The 15,468-nt window shown below is 38.7% G+C and overlaps 1 pseudogene across 1 annotated transcript; it reads right to left on the bottom strand.

Moving 5' to 3' along the window:
* Positions 1-11,370: 11,370 nt before the first annotated feature.
* LOC147514142 (pentatricopeptide repeat-containing protein At2g02980, chloroplastic-like) lies at positions 11,371-12,748 on the bottom strand (annotated as a pseudogene). Its single transcript, XR_015216126.1, has 2 exons — positions 11,748-12,748; positions 11,371-11,650 (listed from the first exon to the last, which is right to left on the bottom strand). The product of XR_015216126.1 is annotated as a pentatricopeptide repeat-containing protein At2g02980, chloroplastic-like (transcript).
* Positions 12,749-15,468: the final 2,720 nt, after the last annotated feature.

Genomic DNA, 15,468 nt, shown 5'->3' on the forward strand with positions numbered 1-15,468 from the left:
CAACTTTAGTGGCGCCAAAAAGAACACTTCACCTTTTATGAGAAGATTTCGAAATAAAGTAGTCTTTACCGCAAGTATCGTTGTTTTCAGTTTCCTATTCCCTAAGATCCAAGTACCCAACAAAAAACATAACTAATGGGCCCTTTATATTTATCACTTAAGTGCTTCGGGTGCTTGGTCAAGATCCAATAAATATATAAAACTATGACACTCACATTTAGGGAAGATGATTGTTTGTTCCTCAGTTGAGATGGTCCATCTGATTATCATTATTAAATGTTAAGGAACAATTCGATATTCTAAATTGCCACTTTGATCATTTCCCTTTCTATTTTTCTTGTATTGCTGAAGGCAAAAATTAATTAATAGACGAAATCAAAATCATGTACAACGGCATATATTAGAGAAGATTATCAGATAGTGTATTCAATTATCAAATAGCATATAATTAGCTACCAATGGAGTGACTTGAATGCTAATATACAAAAAGAGCGACTTAGTAGTGGCCTAGTGGGATCCAGTGGATCTACAATGATAATATACCTAATTCAGCATCACTACCTATACCATTTAGCCCAAGGCAGGAAATTAGCTAGCTATCATGGAAATCCCCATTTGAGTAATCAGTTTGCTTGTAACACTATTAAGGATACACATCTGAGATAACACGTGTATGTATCTATCACGCTTGCAAATATAAAAGGAAACAAATCAAAAATATATTGCAAATATACAAGGGTGATACACATATGTTAAGTTATCAATAACTTAACTTAATGCAATATATGGGATGGAGAGCTTAAATATCCTATACATATATAAAATCAAGAAAAATAATGTCATTTGTGAAACAAGAGAGTGGAAGTTGCTCCATCTTAGTCTTAAGTCTAAACCCTCACTTAGACACCAATAAACGACTGATCGACTGAGAGGTCACAACTTTTAGTCACTTGGGACAGTTTTCTGTTGGGGAATTCCTCGTCTGCGCCAGAGTCCAGACGAGCATATATGGGTGCCTATTCTTCTGACTAAGGGTCAGCTATAACACCCCTGGGTCTGTTGGAGTTATCCCTCACATGAGGAGAGAAACAGAGCTGGAGAGAAAATTCGAGCAAATTCGCCCGGATTCGGCCGATTCCAAGGCCGTAAGGCCCAGCTCGAGTTCCATATGTTGTTGCGACCAGCGAAGGGACCAGCCGGGGAGTTCGTGTTTTGGGGTTTGACCAGTTTCAAGACCAAAGCAGCGCCTCGTGTCTATTTTTTGTGGGCTTCGCCACAAGAATCATGAAATTTGGTTTTGGATATAAAACCAAAATCAAGGTTTTGGAAAAACTAAGACTAAGAACCAAACAAAACAAAGAGATAAACCCAATCTTGAAAGCTATCAAGATTAAGAGATAACCTTTTCTGAGAGATACAACACCAGTAAAGAGATAAGAGTGATCTAGTAAGGTAAGAGACTGAAAGGAGAGATTGTAATCTTCCTTCCCACTTTATAAAGGGCTAGCTCTTATGGAAGTAGGCACCATTGGCCGAACCACGGTAAATTTTTGTGTTGTGGTTTGCTTTTACTGCTTTATATTATTATTTGTTGTTGATAGTTGTTTAGCGAGTTGGGCATGTTAGTATAGACTGTAGTTGATATTTAGATTTTGTCCGGAGTTGAATTGTGTCCATATACAAGTTATCTGTATAGTGGGGAAATCGATTGATATTGGTATAATCCCCAACAGGGTCTATAGTCGATTCCCCAAGACCTAATCTTGCAAGTTGAGAAATTGCGTTGCTCAAAAGAAACCGATAGACAGACATGATTTAAAAAAATATGTGATTGTGATGTAGCAATGTTAACATTAAGGTTATGTTTGGTTCAAGGAAAGTGAAGGAAAAGAATGTATTTTCTTGAAAAATAGAATCCCATCGTTGTTTGGTTCACTTAAGAAAACAGAAAAAATTTCACATTTTTCATCTTGGTCAAAATGAGTGAATTCAACTTTTTTTTTTTTTTTTAATAAAAAGAAGTTGTTTTTTTTTTTAGAGTGCCAGTCCATGAAAAGAGGATGAAGACATGTCTAAGAGAGATTGGGGTTTCGATGGGTATTATTGTGGTTGCTTCTCGGGATTGATCTGTGCTCTGGGTGTATGGGCTATGTGCTTGATTCAGTGCAGAATTACTTTTCCACAAATAAACCAAACCGACAAATGAATTTCTGCCATTTCATTCTCAACTAACTTTATTTATTGATGAAACCATATTCAGTGGCCAAACACAGAAGTGACATCCATGGGTTGAGATTAAAGAAGATAAAGTCCCAAAGCCGGATCTCAAGAAAGCAGCATTTGTTTCTCAAACCATTTCTTTCACTTGATGTTGAAAAAAGGTTCTGTCAACTTGAGCTATCAGACATAGCTTAAAAGGACTTTTGCTGTAATATGTCATCTTCCACGAGGTGGTGCATCAATTGGAAGGCCATATTGACTTTGAGCCTTGGAGGGCTTGAGGCTGAACTAATAGATCGAGCAATAACAGATAGAATCGATCATAAAGCTAACCCTAAAGCTAAGCCCAACATGGTCAAATATATGACAGTGTAAAGTTGCCCTCCAAACAGGGAGTCATTAATTGTACATACATCAAATAAAAGGAAGCAATCAATGTACTAGATGATTCTCCAAGTTACCTCCCTTTGTTGACAAGTCATCATGATATATGAATTAATGCTTCCTCCCTATTTAGTTTGGAGAAATAATCAAATGGATTTTCTGGTCCAGAAATTTGAGGATCCAGATGCAGCCTATCTATGCTTTTTCATCTGCAAAAGATATTTTTTTTAGTGAAGATCTGCAAAAGATATAATAATTGCACATGTATCAACTTCAAGGAAATAGTGTTCACTCCGCTGAATGCATGTCCAGTCACCCCGATTTTGTTAGCAGCTATTTTGGTGTTAACATTTACGAAAAGGATTGATATGATCTTGTAGAGTCATAGTTAGTACTTCGATTGAATGAAAAACCGAAATGGCAAGGACTTTTCAACTTTTAAATAGGAACAAGAACTAATAATTCCCAGAATTCGATCAGAGACTTAGATCATCAGTTGAAAAGCTTATTAATAGTGATAATGAAGTGTTACCAGAATTCACTCAACATTGCACTGTTCTTAAATTGTTCATCAATTTAACATTTCACAGTCTATCATTGTGCGTATTCCATAGACAAGCTAAAGCACTTCCTAGCACCAATGTGTCTCGATGAATTTTTTTTTTTTAAGATTATTATACAATAAAAAATACATGGAAATTAAAAATGATATTAGGGTGTGTTTGGCAACAGGGATTTTAGGGTGGACTATAATTCAGAATATATTTCCGAAAATTAAAAGTCAACCTGTTTGGCAATATTTTATGCATTGGAATTGGAATGGAAACCACAAATCTCCAAAATAAAAAAATTGTAAGTTTCTATAGGAGGGCAGAAACTTGAGATTTCTATATGTTTAAGAACTTTAACTATTTGAAATTGTAAGTCTTGAAATTATATTTTCAATTCCAATTCCAAATGAGAACTTCCGAACAGACTCTCAATTGTTGCTGATTGAGGATGGGCAAGTATTTTAATTGGAACCCTAGTGAGTTACAAGACGTACAACACTACTGCGTTATGGTTTAAAGTATTAGATCTCCGCCCATTTCAAGTTTTGAGCATGACTGACTGACTTCCTTCACATGACTACATGAGGTTTGTCCCTTCATGTCACAGATTCAAGTCTGAAACCTTTGAATGGTCGTGCACTCGTGCCCACAGGCCACATCCTTGTTTATTGGATGCTTTTTTACGTTTGGTTACGTCGTAGTTTTGAACTGAACTTAGGCTGATCTAGAAAAAACAAACCTGATCTTGAAATGTTAAAATGAGTTCATGGTTTGAGATTAAATAGGATAAAGTCCCAATGCCGGATCTTAAGAAAGTCGCACTTGTTTCTCAAGCCATTTCTTTTACTTGATATATGGAAAAAAAAAAAAAAGGTTCTTTCAACTTGAACGGACATTGCTTAAAGGGACTTTTGCTGTTAGATGTCATCTTCCACGAGGAGGTGCATCAATTGGAAGGACCATATAATAGAGGAACGCTCCTAATAGAGCAATAACTGGAAGCACGATATGGCCCATATATGGTCAAATATATTGGACAGTGTCATTGTACATGAGTACATCAAATAAAAGGAAGCAATCAATGTGCTATATGATTCTCCAAGTTACCTCCCTTTGTCGACTAGTCATGATATATATGTATGCTTCTTCCCTATTGTCTAGTTTGGTGAAATACTACTACCAGGATTTTTGGAAATTAGAGGATCTAGATGACTAGATGCAGCCTATTTGTGCTTTTTGATCGGCAGAGGTAATCCTTAATTGCATACGTATTTACTGCAAGGAAAATAGTGCTCACTCCGGTGAATGCATGTCCGATCACCCCTATTTTGTTATCAATGTCATCGATTTTTGTATGAAAATGGCAAGGGCATTTCAATCTATAAATATGAACAAAAACGAGTAATTCCCAGAATCCGATCAGAGACAGATCATCATTTGAAAAGCTTACTAAACTGTTTACAGGTCTGAATAATAGGGAATGTGTAAGTGAAAAAAAAAAAAAAAAAAAGGTAAGGTCTGGTGACTCTGATCCACCATTGCAGATTTACAGGACTTGCTATGTCTTCTTCCTCTTTTTCTTTCTTCAGATTAATTTGGCCTTGAACAGGACATTTACTGTGTTAAAGACTTAAAGCTCAAAGTAAGTGGTCCTGAAAACGGGACATCACTGGTTATTCCAAGTCGCAAGTGTGATAGAGCATATGAATTCGCTTTCGAGTGCTACACAAATGTAGTATACATCAACTTGCACGAATTTACTAATGCTTTAGAATAATGCAAAATATTAAGTTTTAGACCTTATATAATTTAGAGTCATAGTGATGCATTATTGCACCATAAATGGTATATGCATAGTATGTCGACGAGTACTCTACAGATATCTTTTAATCTGCAAAGGTAAGAAGTCACAAATCAAGCTCATTTGGTTGTGCGGGTTCATTAACAGCAGGCGGATCACACATATTTTAGAATGCAAAAGAATTTAACAAGTTGAGACTTGTGACACGAATTACATATGTGTTTGGTGATCCTTCTTGTCAACACGATGGTCGAAAGCTAGTGTTTCGTGATCAAGATAGGTGAACTTAGTACATAAATATACATTACTGTAAAACAAGTATTCTGTCCAATTACTTGTAAAAAAATGTCATGAAACCTTTGAATGGTCGTGCCTACATACTCTACTGGCTGCATGCTTCTTAGGTTTGGCTGTAGTTTTGAACTTGAACTTAGTCTGGGATGGAGTCAGAATGTGTTATAACTTAGAAAGGACCATATGCTGGCCCATGGATCCAAAAGTTTGGACTATTGGTAGAAGAACCACTGTACCGCTTTACTGTGAATTTTGTGACGACTCTTGCATTTCCAGGCCATGTACCACTGTTAGCGAAAGAAAAAAATAAAGGCCATGTACTACGAAAATATACATATAACACCGGGAACGGTATTGGAGGAGACTCTGGCCAAGGCCTGATGTGTCCTAAACTCCCATGTCCTATATGGCTATATGTCCCGATATCGGGTTTTGTTGGGTTGTTGGAACCGTCGAGCTTTGCTCCGGTTGTCCGTATACCACACTCACCCTGGTACTGATGAAGAGGGCGACCCGCCGTCCATGGGCCTTCAGCTCGTCTGCAACAATGGCCCGATGCCTAAAGAAGAAGGCCAACACACACTAAGCCGCGACTCGCTCCATGGTTTAATGAAAGGCGCCAAGGCCTTTACCTCAGCAGCCTTTTCGCTCATGATTTAATGAAGCGCCAAGGCACTATATGGCCTTCAGCGCTCAAGCTCCAGAATTGCGGCCCAAGCCCATTTTTTTCACCCCTTTGTCTATGTACACCTATATAAAGGTAATAGATTAGGGTTTTGAGGTACAACTTTGAGAGATTCATTTCTAGGGTATTGTGGGAGCTCTGTTGAGCTAGGGTTTGAGTGAGGCCTCTTCTTATTGATTCTTGATCTCTTGTAAACTCTCCAATCTTTGTTATAAAGGAAACTCGGCTCTTGTGTGTGGATGTAGGTAACATTACCGAACCACCTAAATCTTTGTGTCTCTTTGCATTGTTACTTCCATTATTATTGTTGCTATGAATCGTGATGATATTGTAGTGGTTTTGCTTTGTTGAGGTTGTTGCGATAACTACCAAAGTCTTGGGTGGGTGATTTCCTTGGTGTGAGCTCAAGTTGAAATCATTTGGGATAGAAAGTAACTAGATTGAGGTGTGACTTTCTAGTGAAATCTCCCAACAAGTATCGAGCATATAGGGTGGTCGAGCTACTGAGGGTGTTTGAGGAAATTCCTCCGAGAGGTTCTCCAATCGTAGGTTTTGATTCAGTAGAGTCATGACGACCGAAAAGGAAAGCTACAAGATAGAGAAGTTTGACGGAACAAACTTCGGCTATTGGAAGATGCAAATTGAGGATGTTCTCTATCAGAAGGATTTGATGGAAACATTGATAAGTGAGAAGCCTGAGGAGATTCCACAAGATAAATGGGATTTGCAAGATAGAAAGGCCTTGGCCACAATCCGCTTGAGTCTTTCGAAGTCGGTAGCCTTCAATATTAAAACTGAGAAGACGGCGAAGTCTCTCATGGAGGCACTTACTACGATGTATGAACAACCCTCGGCCGCAAACAAAGTCTATTTGATCACCAAGCTGTTTAGTATGAAAATGTTGGAGGGGACCTCCTTCAAGGATCACCTAAATGAATTCAACCAAACTAAGGACCAATTGGAGTCGGTTGAGATTACATTTAGTGATGAGGTGCTAGCTTTGGCGATACTTGGACAATTGCCTCCAAGTTGGAAGGCGACTATGGCGGCTATTAGTGGCTCTGCGGGAATGACCAAGTTGAAGTTTGAGCATGTTGTTAGTATGGTACTAACTGAGGAAATCCGGAGACAGGATTGTCCGTCATCTTCGGGATCAACTTCGGTGGCATTGAAAGCAATCGAAAAGTAGGGAAAGAAAGTCAAACAGAGTCGTAGTAAGAAAAGTGGAGGGGAGATCGAAATCTCAAGCCTCCCAATTGCAAAGCGTTGAACACAAACCTCGAGACATAAGTGAAGTGGTGTGCTATAATTGTGGTAGGCCCGCCACTATAGCCCCAATTGCCCGGCACCAAGAAACAACAACAACATTAATAAGAACAAGAAAAAGAATCAAGAAGCTAATGTTGTTGAGATGGTAGATGACGCTTTGATATGTTCGATGGAGCACAAGAAGGAGTCTTGGGTACTTGATTCCGGCCATCTTTCCATGCTACCTCACATCGAGTTCCTTGAGAACTACACGAAGGTGACCTTGGAACGGTCTTTCTCGGTGATGAGACCAACCTTGTGACATTGTAGGCAAGCGGGTGGCGTGCATATCAAGATGAATGGCTCGTCATGGTTATTGAGGGACGTCCGACACGTTCGGATTGAGGAAGAATTTGATTTCGTGGGGCAATTGGCAAGTGAAGGATTTGTTCTGATCTTCTTGGTGATACTTGGAAGGTCTCGGGGTTCATTGATTGTTGCAAATGGTAAGAAAGATGGTACTCTCTACATGACTACACATGGTTGTGAGTCGATTGTCGTGGGCACATGGCAAAGAGGATCCGAATGTTTGGCACCGCAGAACTTGGTCACATGAGTGAGAAAGGAATGAAAATCCTTCACTCTTACGGTAAACTCCCAAAGTTACAAATGACCAAATTGACTTCGTGGAGAACCGTGTTTTGGAAAGCGTAAGCGGGTGAGTTTTCGAGAATGGGTCGACTCGAAAAAGCTAGAAGGCTTGAGTTGATACATACTGATGTCCGGGGGGCGGCTAATGTCTCTTCACTTGGCGGAAAGTCATATTTTGTGACTTTCATTGATGACCATACTAGGAAGGTGTGGGTCTATTTCTTGAGACACAAGTCGGCGTATTTGAAGTGTTCAAGACTTGGAAGGCCATGGTTGAGAATGAGACAAGCTTGAAAGTAAAGAAGCCGATCCGACAAACGTGGAGAGTATGAGGATTCAGGTTTTAAGAATCTTGTCGACAATGGCATCAAGATGGAAAAGACTTTGCCGGGGACACCTCGCCAGAATGGGGTTGCAGAGATGATGAATAGAACAACGACGAGAGAGAGCTAGGTGTATCGCGCACACTAGCAGGCTTGCCCAAGCAGTTAGGCGAAAGTGTTAGCACGCCAGCCTTACCCGATCAATAGAGGACCATCGGTGCCTTTGGATTTTAAGATTCCGAGGAAGTGTGGAGCCGGGGAAGGATGTGAACCTTTCCCATTTGAAGGTGTTTGGTTGTGTGTCCTATGTCCACATTAGTGACCAAGCTAGAAGCAAGCTTGATGCTAAGTCACTAAAGTGCACCTTCATCGGCTATGGCGGTGATGATTTTGGGTATCGCTTTTGGGATGATCAAAATCGGAAAATCATTCGTAGTAGAGATGTTGTGTTTAATGAAAAGGTGATGTATAAGGACAGAGATGAAGCACAAACCAAGGAATCGGGTACAGAGAGAGGCACAGAGTATGTTGAGTTGGAAGACTTCGATGTAAGTCGTGGTATAGTGGGAGCCCCACAGTCAGAGGATGACAGTAGTAGTGACTCAGAGAATGATGAGGATACTACACCACCGAGTCCACCTCCACCTCATGCCCCAAGGAAGACATCCAGGCCACATGTACCGAGTTCGAGATATCCGCCCTCCACCTATGTGAATTACTTGCTACTTACTGATGGTGGCGAGCCTCAATGCTATGATGAAGCATTGGAGGTGAGTGATGCAAGCAAGTGGGAGCTTGCTATGCAAGATGAGATGAAGTCCCTCATCTCTTGTGGCACGTGGGAGTTAGCCAAACTACCCATGGGCAAGAAGGCTCTACAGAACAAATGGGTGTATAGAGTCAAAGAGGAACATGATGGTTCCCAGAGATACAAGGCAAGGCTAGTAGTAAAGGGTTTTCGCCAGAAAGGGGCATTGACTTCCACGAGATATTCTCCCCGGTGGTGAAACTTAATACTATTCGATCGGTGTTGAGTATTGTTGGCAAAATGAAGATTTATATCTTGAAAGCGGTTGGATGTTAAAACCGCCTTCCTCCATGGTGACCTAGTTGAGGAAATTTATATGCAAAGAACCGGAGGGTTTCATCAAGAAGCGGTAAAGAGAATATGGTATCGCGCGGGCTCGAAAGAGCTTGTATGGTTTGAAACAAGCCCCTAGGCAAAGGGGTACGAAGTTTGATAACTTCATGCAAGGAAATTGCTACTATAAGTGCAACGTGACCATTGTTGCTACTTGAAGAGGTTCGACTCGGCTACATCATCCCGTTGCTATATGTTGATGATATGTTAGTAGCGAAGTTCCGATATGTCGAAATTGGGAGATTGAAAGAGAAGTTAGCAAGTGAGTTCTCTATGAAGGATTTGGGTGCAAATAAACGCATTTCTAGGGATGAGGATCGAAGAGATAAAGCGTAAAGGTATTCGAGTTGTCTCGGTCGAGTATATTGAGAAGGTATTGAAGAGGTTCAAGATGGGTAGTCGCGAAACCAGTTTGCACACCTTTGGCGCTTCACTTCAAGTTGTCCAAGGAACACTCTCCCAAGATCGTTGAGGAAAGAAACTTCATGGCTAAGGTACCATACCTCTGCCATTGGAAGTCTTATGTATGCCATGGTTTGCACACGTCCGATATAGCCCAAGCAAAGGGGGAGCCGCCGAGATTTATGTCTAATCCGGCAAGCAACATTGGGAAGCCGTGAAGTGGATATTGAGATATCCGAGAGGTACTACAGAAAAATGCCTATGTTATGGAAGGGGGTGTTGTGAACCCGCAAGGGTATGTGGATGCCGATTTTGCGGGAGAGAAGTAGATCGCAGAAGAAGCACTATCGGTTATGTCTTTACGAAAGGTGCTACGTGCGCAGCGAGTTGATTTCTCGCCATTCTAAGATTGTTGCTTTGTCTACCACGTAAGCGAGTATGTGGCGCTCTGAGGCAGGCAAGCAAAGAGATGATCCGTTTCGAGGGATTGATGGAAGAGCTTGGGATGAAGCAAGAGAGAGAAGTGTGTTACACGCTGATAGTCGAGTGCTATACATCTTGCCAAGAATTCCGCCTTTCATTCTAGGACCAAGCACATTGGTCTCGGTATCATTTTATCCGATCTGTTGGAGGATGAGGTTTTGGCACTTGAGAAGATCCGCGGGAGTGAGAATCCGGATATGTATGTTGACCAAGGCGCCGCTTTATCGAGAAGTTGAAGTTGTGTTCAACCTCGGTGGGTCTTCTTGCTTGAAGACCATGATGGATGAGCCGAGTGTTTCTTTAGTATATTGGTTTTGGATTGAGTTGTTACAATTGAGATGTGATGTGCATGAAGAATCTCGAAGGTTCCAAGTGGGAGATTGTTGGGTTGTTGGAACCGTCGAGCTTTGCTCCGGTTGTCCGTATACCACACTCACCCCGCATCGATGAAGAGGGCGCGACCGCCGCCGTCCATAAAGCGCTTCAGGCTTCGGCAACAGCGATGCCTAAAGAAGAAGCGGCGCGCTTCACTCCTTTCACAAGCGCTCGCTCATGGTTTAATCGAAAGGCCACACCTCCTCAGCGCTTTTCGCCATGATTTAATGAAGGGCGCCACCTATGGGCCTTCGGCGCTCAAGCTCCAGAATTGCGGCCCAAGCCCATTTTTTTCACCCCTTTGTCTATGTACACCTATATAAAGGTAATAGATTAGGGTTTTGAGGTACAACTTTGAGAGATTCATTTCTAGGGTATTGTGGGAGCTCTGTTGAGCTAGGGTTTGAGTGAGGCCTCTTCTTATTGATTCTTGATCTCTTGTAAACTCTCCAATCTTTGTTATAAAGGAAACTCGGCTCTTGTGTGTGGATGTAGGTAACATTTACCGAACCACCTAAATCTTTGTGTCTCTTTGCATTGTTACTTCCATTATTATTGTTGCTATGAATTGTGATGATATTGTAGTGGTTTTGCTTTGTTGAGGTTGTTGTGATAACTACCAAAGTCTTGGGTAGGTGATTTCCTTGGTGTGAGCTCCAAGTTGAAATCATTTGGGATAGAAAGTAACTAGATTGAGGTGTGACTTTCTAGTGAAATCTCCCAACAGGTTTTACGTTGCAACATTATCTGATACAGATTACAGACCACGTACAACCCTCACTCACGTACCATTATTTCCCTTCCCAGTGCTCTAATGCCAACAAGTGAAACTTTTAATTATAGATCTTTTACAACCATTTCATTTGTATAAGCAAGACAATGATAGATAACATATTGGAAATTCGGAATAAAGAAATGTTAATACTAATATGTTTAAGTATACAACAATACGTATTAGTGCAACACCAACGTCTCAAAACAATGCAACCCATCAAAAGCTGGAGTAAACTTTGGCATTTGACCTTTGTTCTGCTCATGTTTTGCTTTGGTTACCATGCTCTTCATTAAAGCCGTAGAGCCGCCATCAAGTTGCTGAAGTAACACAAAGTTAAGCTTAAGAAGACCAAGTATTTAGTGACAGAAAAAACTGGTGAAACTCGCAAACATTTAGCTGAAATTGAATATTCACCTTCGTTTTGGATCTGTTTTGCTGCAAGAAGTAGACCCCCGCTGCCGAAGCTATAACTGGTACAGCAATATGAAAGGTGCCAACAGCCATGACCAAGAGGCAAGAGCAGAGCTTCTACCTTGCAAAATATTTAGCACTACTTGGAAGTTGAAAGTTGAAACAAAGTTCATGGAGAGGGGTATACGAAGAATTAACAAAGAAGAGAAGGAATATGAGATGCCTTGGAGGTAAAGAAAAGTAAGGTATCTTATCTTACAATTTAACATAGAGTAAAAGGAATCAGAGAACAGTGGTGAAATTGGAATGGTCGGAAAGGTCAGAAAAAAGTATTGCCTAGCTTAGAAAACATGAGTAACAAAACTTCTGCACAGAATCTGACAGAAGTGAAGGCCGTTAACATTCTATAAAAGTACGAAATATGTATGATATGTTACAACAACAATGAGATTATCCTGGATATCTACCAGTAATCCCCACAAGAACACACACCATCCTTAAAATGATGGAAATGTTGGATGTCCCTTAGAATTATTCTTCTGTTGAAGATCACTGACATAAATTTTGGGGCGGAGTGGCAATCCCCACATATGCGTAGGTTCTTTACGACACAGATGGTTGTTCCTGGGGAAGTGCAATAGCTAATTTCTCACTATGATATCTTAGACTTAGAGTTTCCTCTTTCTTTGCCTCCTCCATGTCCACGTGGAAAACTAGAGAAGTATCAGGGACATATCCAATCAGCTTCAATTCCACAAAAAACACATCCACTACCCCCTATGCAATTCTCTAGACCCTGGATGTGTCTCATCCCCTGAAAAGAATTCATGTACCACATTATCCACCTCAATAGAGCCGCAACCAGGTACCTTCACAACTCCTCTTTCTTTCATCGGTTGCCTTACATAATTTGCATCTTCCCATCTTCCGGCTCGTGCACACAAATTTGATAAAATAACATAGTCCCCACCATGTGAATTATCCAACTCGAATATTTGTTCCATCACAAGTTTCCCGTGACTGTTACAAGCTGATAACTAGCTTTTTTGACCGTCGTTATATTAAATTATTGTAAAAAATATTAGCAACTATGCATAGCTATGAGATATGAAAATTATATTAATTAGTCATTCAAATTTTTTGCACCACTCTTTTGCATATAGTTTTCGATTTCCTGACAATTATTTTTTTATATTAGTTTAATGTATTTGCATCCAAGTTTTGATTTACCGTTAACTATTCTTTGAGGTTAGTTTAATGCAGTTGTATCCATATTCAGATTTTCTATTAATTACTTTTTAAGATTAGTTTAATATTTGCATTTGCACCCAGTTTCCGATTTCCCGTTAAATATTATTTGAGATTAGTTCGATGCATTTGCATCCAGTTTTCGGTTATCCATTAATTGTTTTTTGACGTTAGTTTTATTCAGTATTATTTATGTTTTAAAATATTTGTCATTATTGCTTTGCCATTTTTTTTTTCATTAATTATTTTCTATTATATATTTTGTGATGTTATTTTTTGTATAATTTAATTTTCCACATGTAATTTGTTTTGGTTTGATATATAATTTATTTAAGCCTAACGTCCACTTTAACTGAATATCGTTAATATATATATATATATATATATAGTGTTGAAAATTTATAAATTCATAAATTTAATTGGAATATGTCGTAATATTGTGGTCAGAATAGTGATTTTTGGAATCTTTGACTATGAATAAATGTTTAAATTACATTGTGGATGACGCATCAAATCGAAAGGGTTTTAGAAAAATTGTTTTCGGTTGAAACTATTATTTTTAGCAATTTAGTTTTTTGTCTCATATTTTTTTTTCGTAATTAGGTATATTGTTTAGAAAAAGTTGGAGACTCGGGCAATTAAACGTTTAACTATTAGTGAACTATATTTATTGTCATAACCTAAATTTTTCATAGGCTCATAATGAATACATTTATTTAACCCATGATCATGAGCAAGTGCATAAATGTATTCCTGAAAAAGAAGTGGATATAGGAGGTCTAGTTCTCGAGATTTATCTATCTTTAAATATCTTTGTAATTCTTCCATTGTAAATTAGATTTGAACCAAAGCAGGGGATTTCTTGGGCTATCAAATGATACATTACATAGTACGATACAATCAAAGGTATAGTATTTAGGAAAAGTTAGAGACTCTCTGAAACTTTAGATGAGATTGTTTTCTTATTTATATCCTACCTTTTTTATAAGTAGTAATAGAGTTTAGAAAAAACTGGATTCCCTGCGAGTATTCCAAAAAATAGACTCATGAGAGTATAACTATAATATAGATCTAAGGAATTGGAATACGTCGTAATTATTGTGGCCGTAATTGTGATTTTTGAATCCTTAACTGAATAAATGTCTAAATCACACAGTGGATGGCGCATCAAATCGAAAGGGTTTTAGGAAAATCGTTTTCGGTGGAAGTTATTGTTTTTAACAATTTAGTTTTTTGTCTCCTATTTTTTTTTTTCACTATAGACGGGATAATAGAGTTTAGAAAAAATTGGAATCTCTATAAGGGTATAACTATAATATATAAAATATTTGTTTCCTATTTTATCTCCTATTTTTTCTTAATTAGCCATGACACGTAGACACTTTAGAAACGCTTCCTCAATTGAAGAGAGTAGAGCTATAATCTACTATCTATATACTAAAGTAGAGACCTCCAATGGAGAATTTTCTCTCTCCTAGGTGGCACTCTAATATAAGAGTTAGCCTTTTCTAATATCCCCTACAATGCCACCATGTAGACTTTTCTCTCAATTAAAACTCTTGACTTCTTCAGAAACCTAAAGACCTCCAAATTGGCAAAGCTTTCTATACTGCCTCTGCTTATCTCTCTCTCGAGTCTTGACTTATATATATTTTCTTGATGGGGTATAAAATATTTAATACGTTGATAGAATTAATCCGTTGGAAAATAACAGCCCACAATTAAGGACGGGAAATTGGTGTGGTTACATTTTTTTTTAAAAAGCAATGTTTATGGGTTGGGAACTTTTTGATATAAACTTTTATATGGGACAACATGCATAAACGTCTTCTATTGGGATCTTCATAAATTGTTGACATTTAACTCTTCTAATTTTTTTTTTAATCTTCACCACTGGTAATGCATAACCGACGACAAAAAAGAATTCATCAATATTAGTGATGATTATTGAAGATTTGCATTGTTTCAATTATTAGTTTGTTTGTTTACTTAAATATACACAACACAAGAGTCAATTAAAAAAATTATATTGTACGTTCAAAAATAGTCTAGACACTATGTTCTCTGCACTAATTTTTGCTTAACATGTTATTATTCCACTCAATCCGACATTACATGAATCACACATTATAAAAGTGATATTTGAGGAGAGAGATTGTGCAGATGAAGCAAATTGTTAGTAATGTTAGTAGTGGGTCACTGGGTTTAGCAGCTTATACTCCTAGGAAACTTCGGTGAAAGAGCCATATAATTTAAATTTTTTCCATCAAAAAGTGCTAGACCAAAACCACAACCGGAAATGGATGCCTTATCTAGACTGCATAGGACATATGTGATAGATTGATAGAGTACGCATTGGAGCATATAACATATTTGATCTTAATAGTGTTTCAGGGCATAAACAATGTTCGAATATTGCGATTTATATATACCCAAAATACCTAAAAGATATCGGGCGTATGCCCGAGCTCAAAAT

Source organism: Coptis chinensis, chromosome 3 (genome assembly GCF_015680905.1).
Source record: "Coptis chinensis isolate HL-2020 chromosome 3, ASM1568090v1, whole genome shotgun sequence".
NCBI classification, from domain to species: domain Eukaryota; kingdom Viridiplantae; phylum Streptophyta; class Magnoliopsida; order Ranunculales; family Ranunculaceae; genus Coptis; species Coptis chinensis.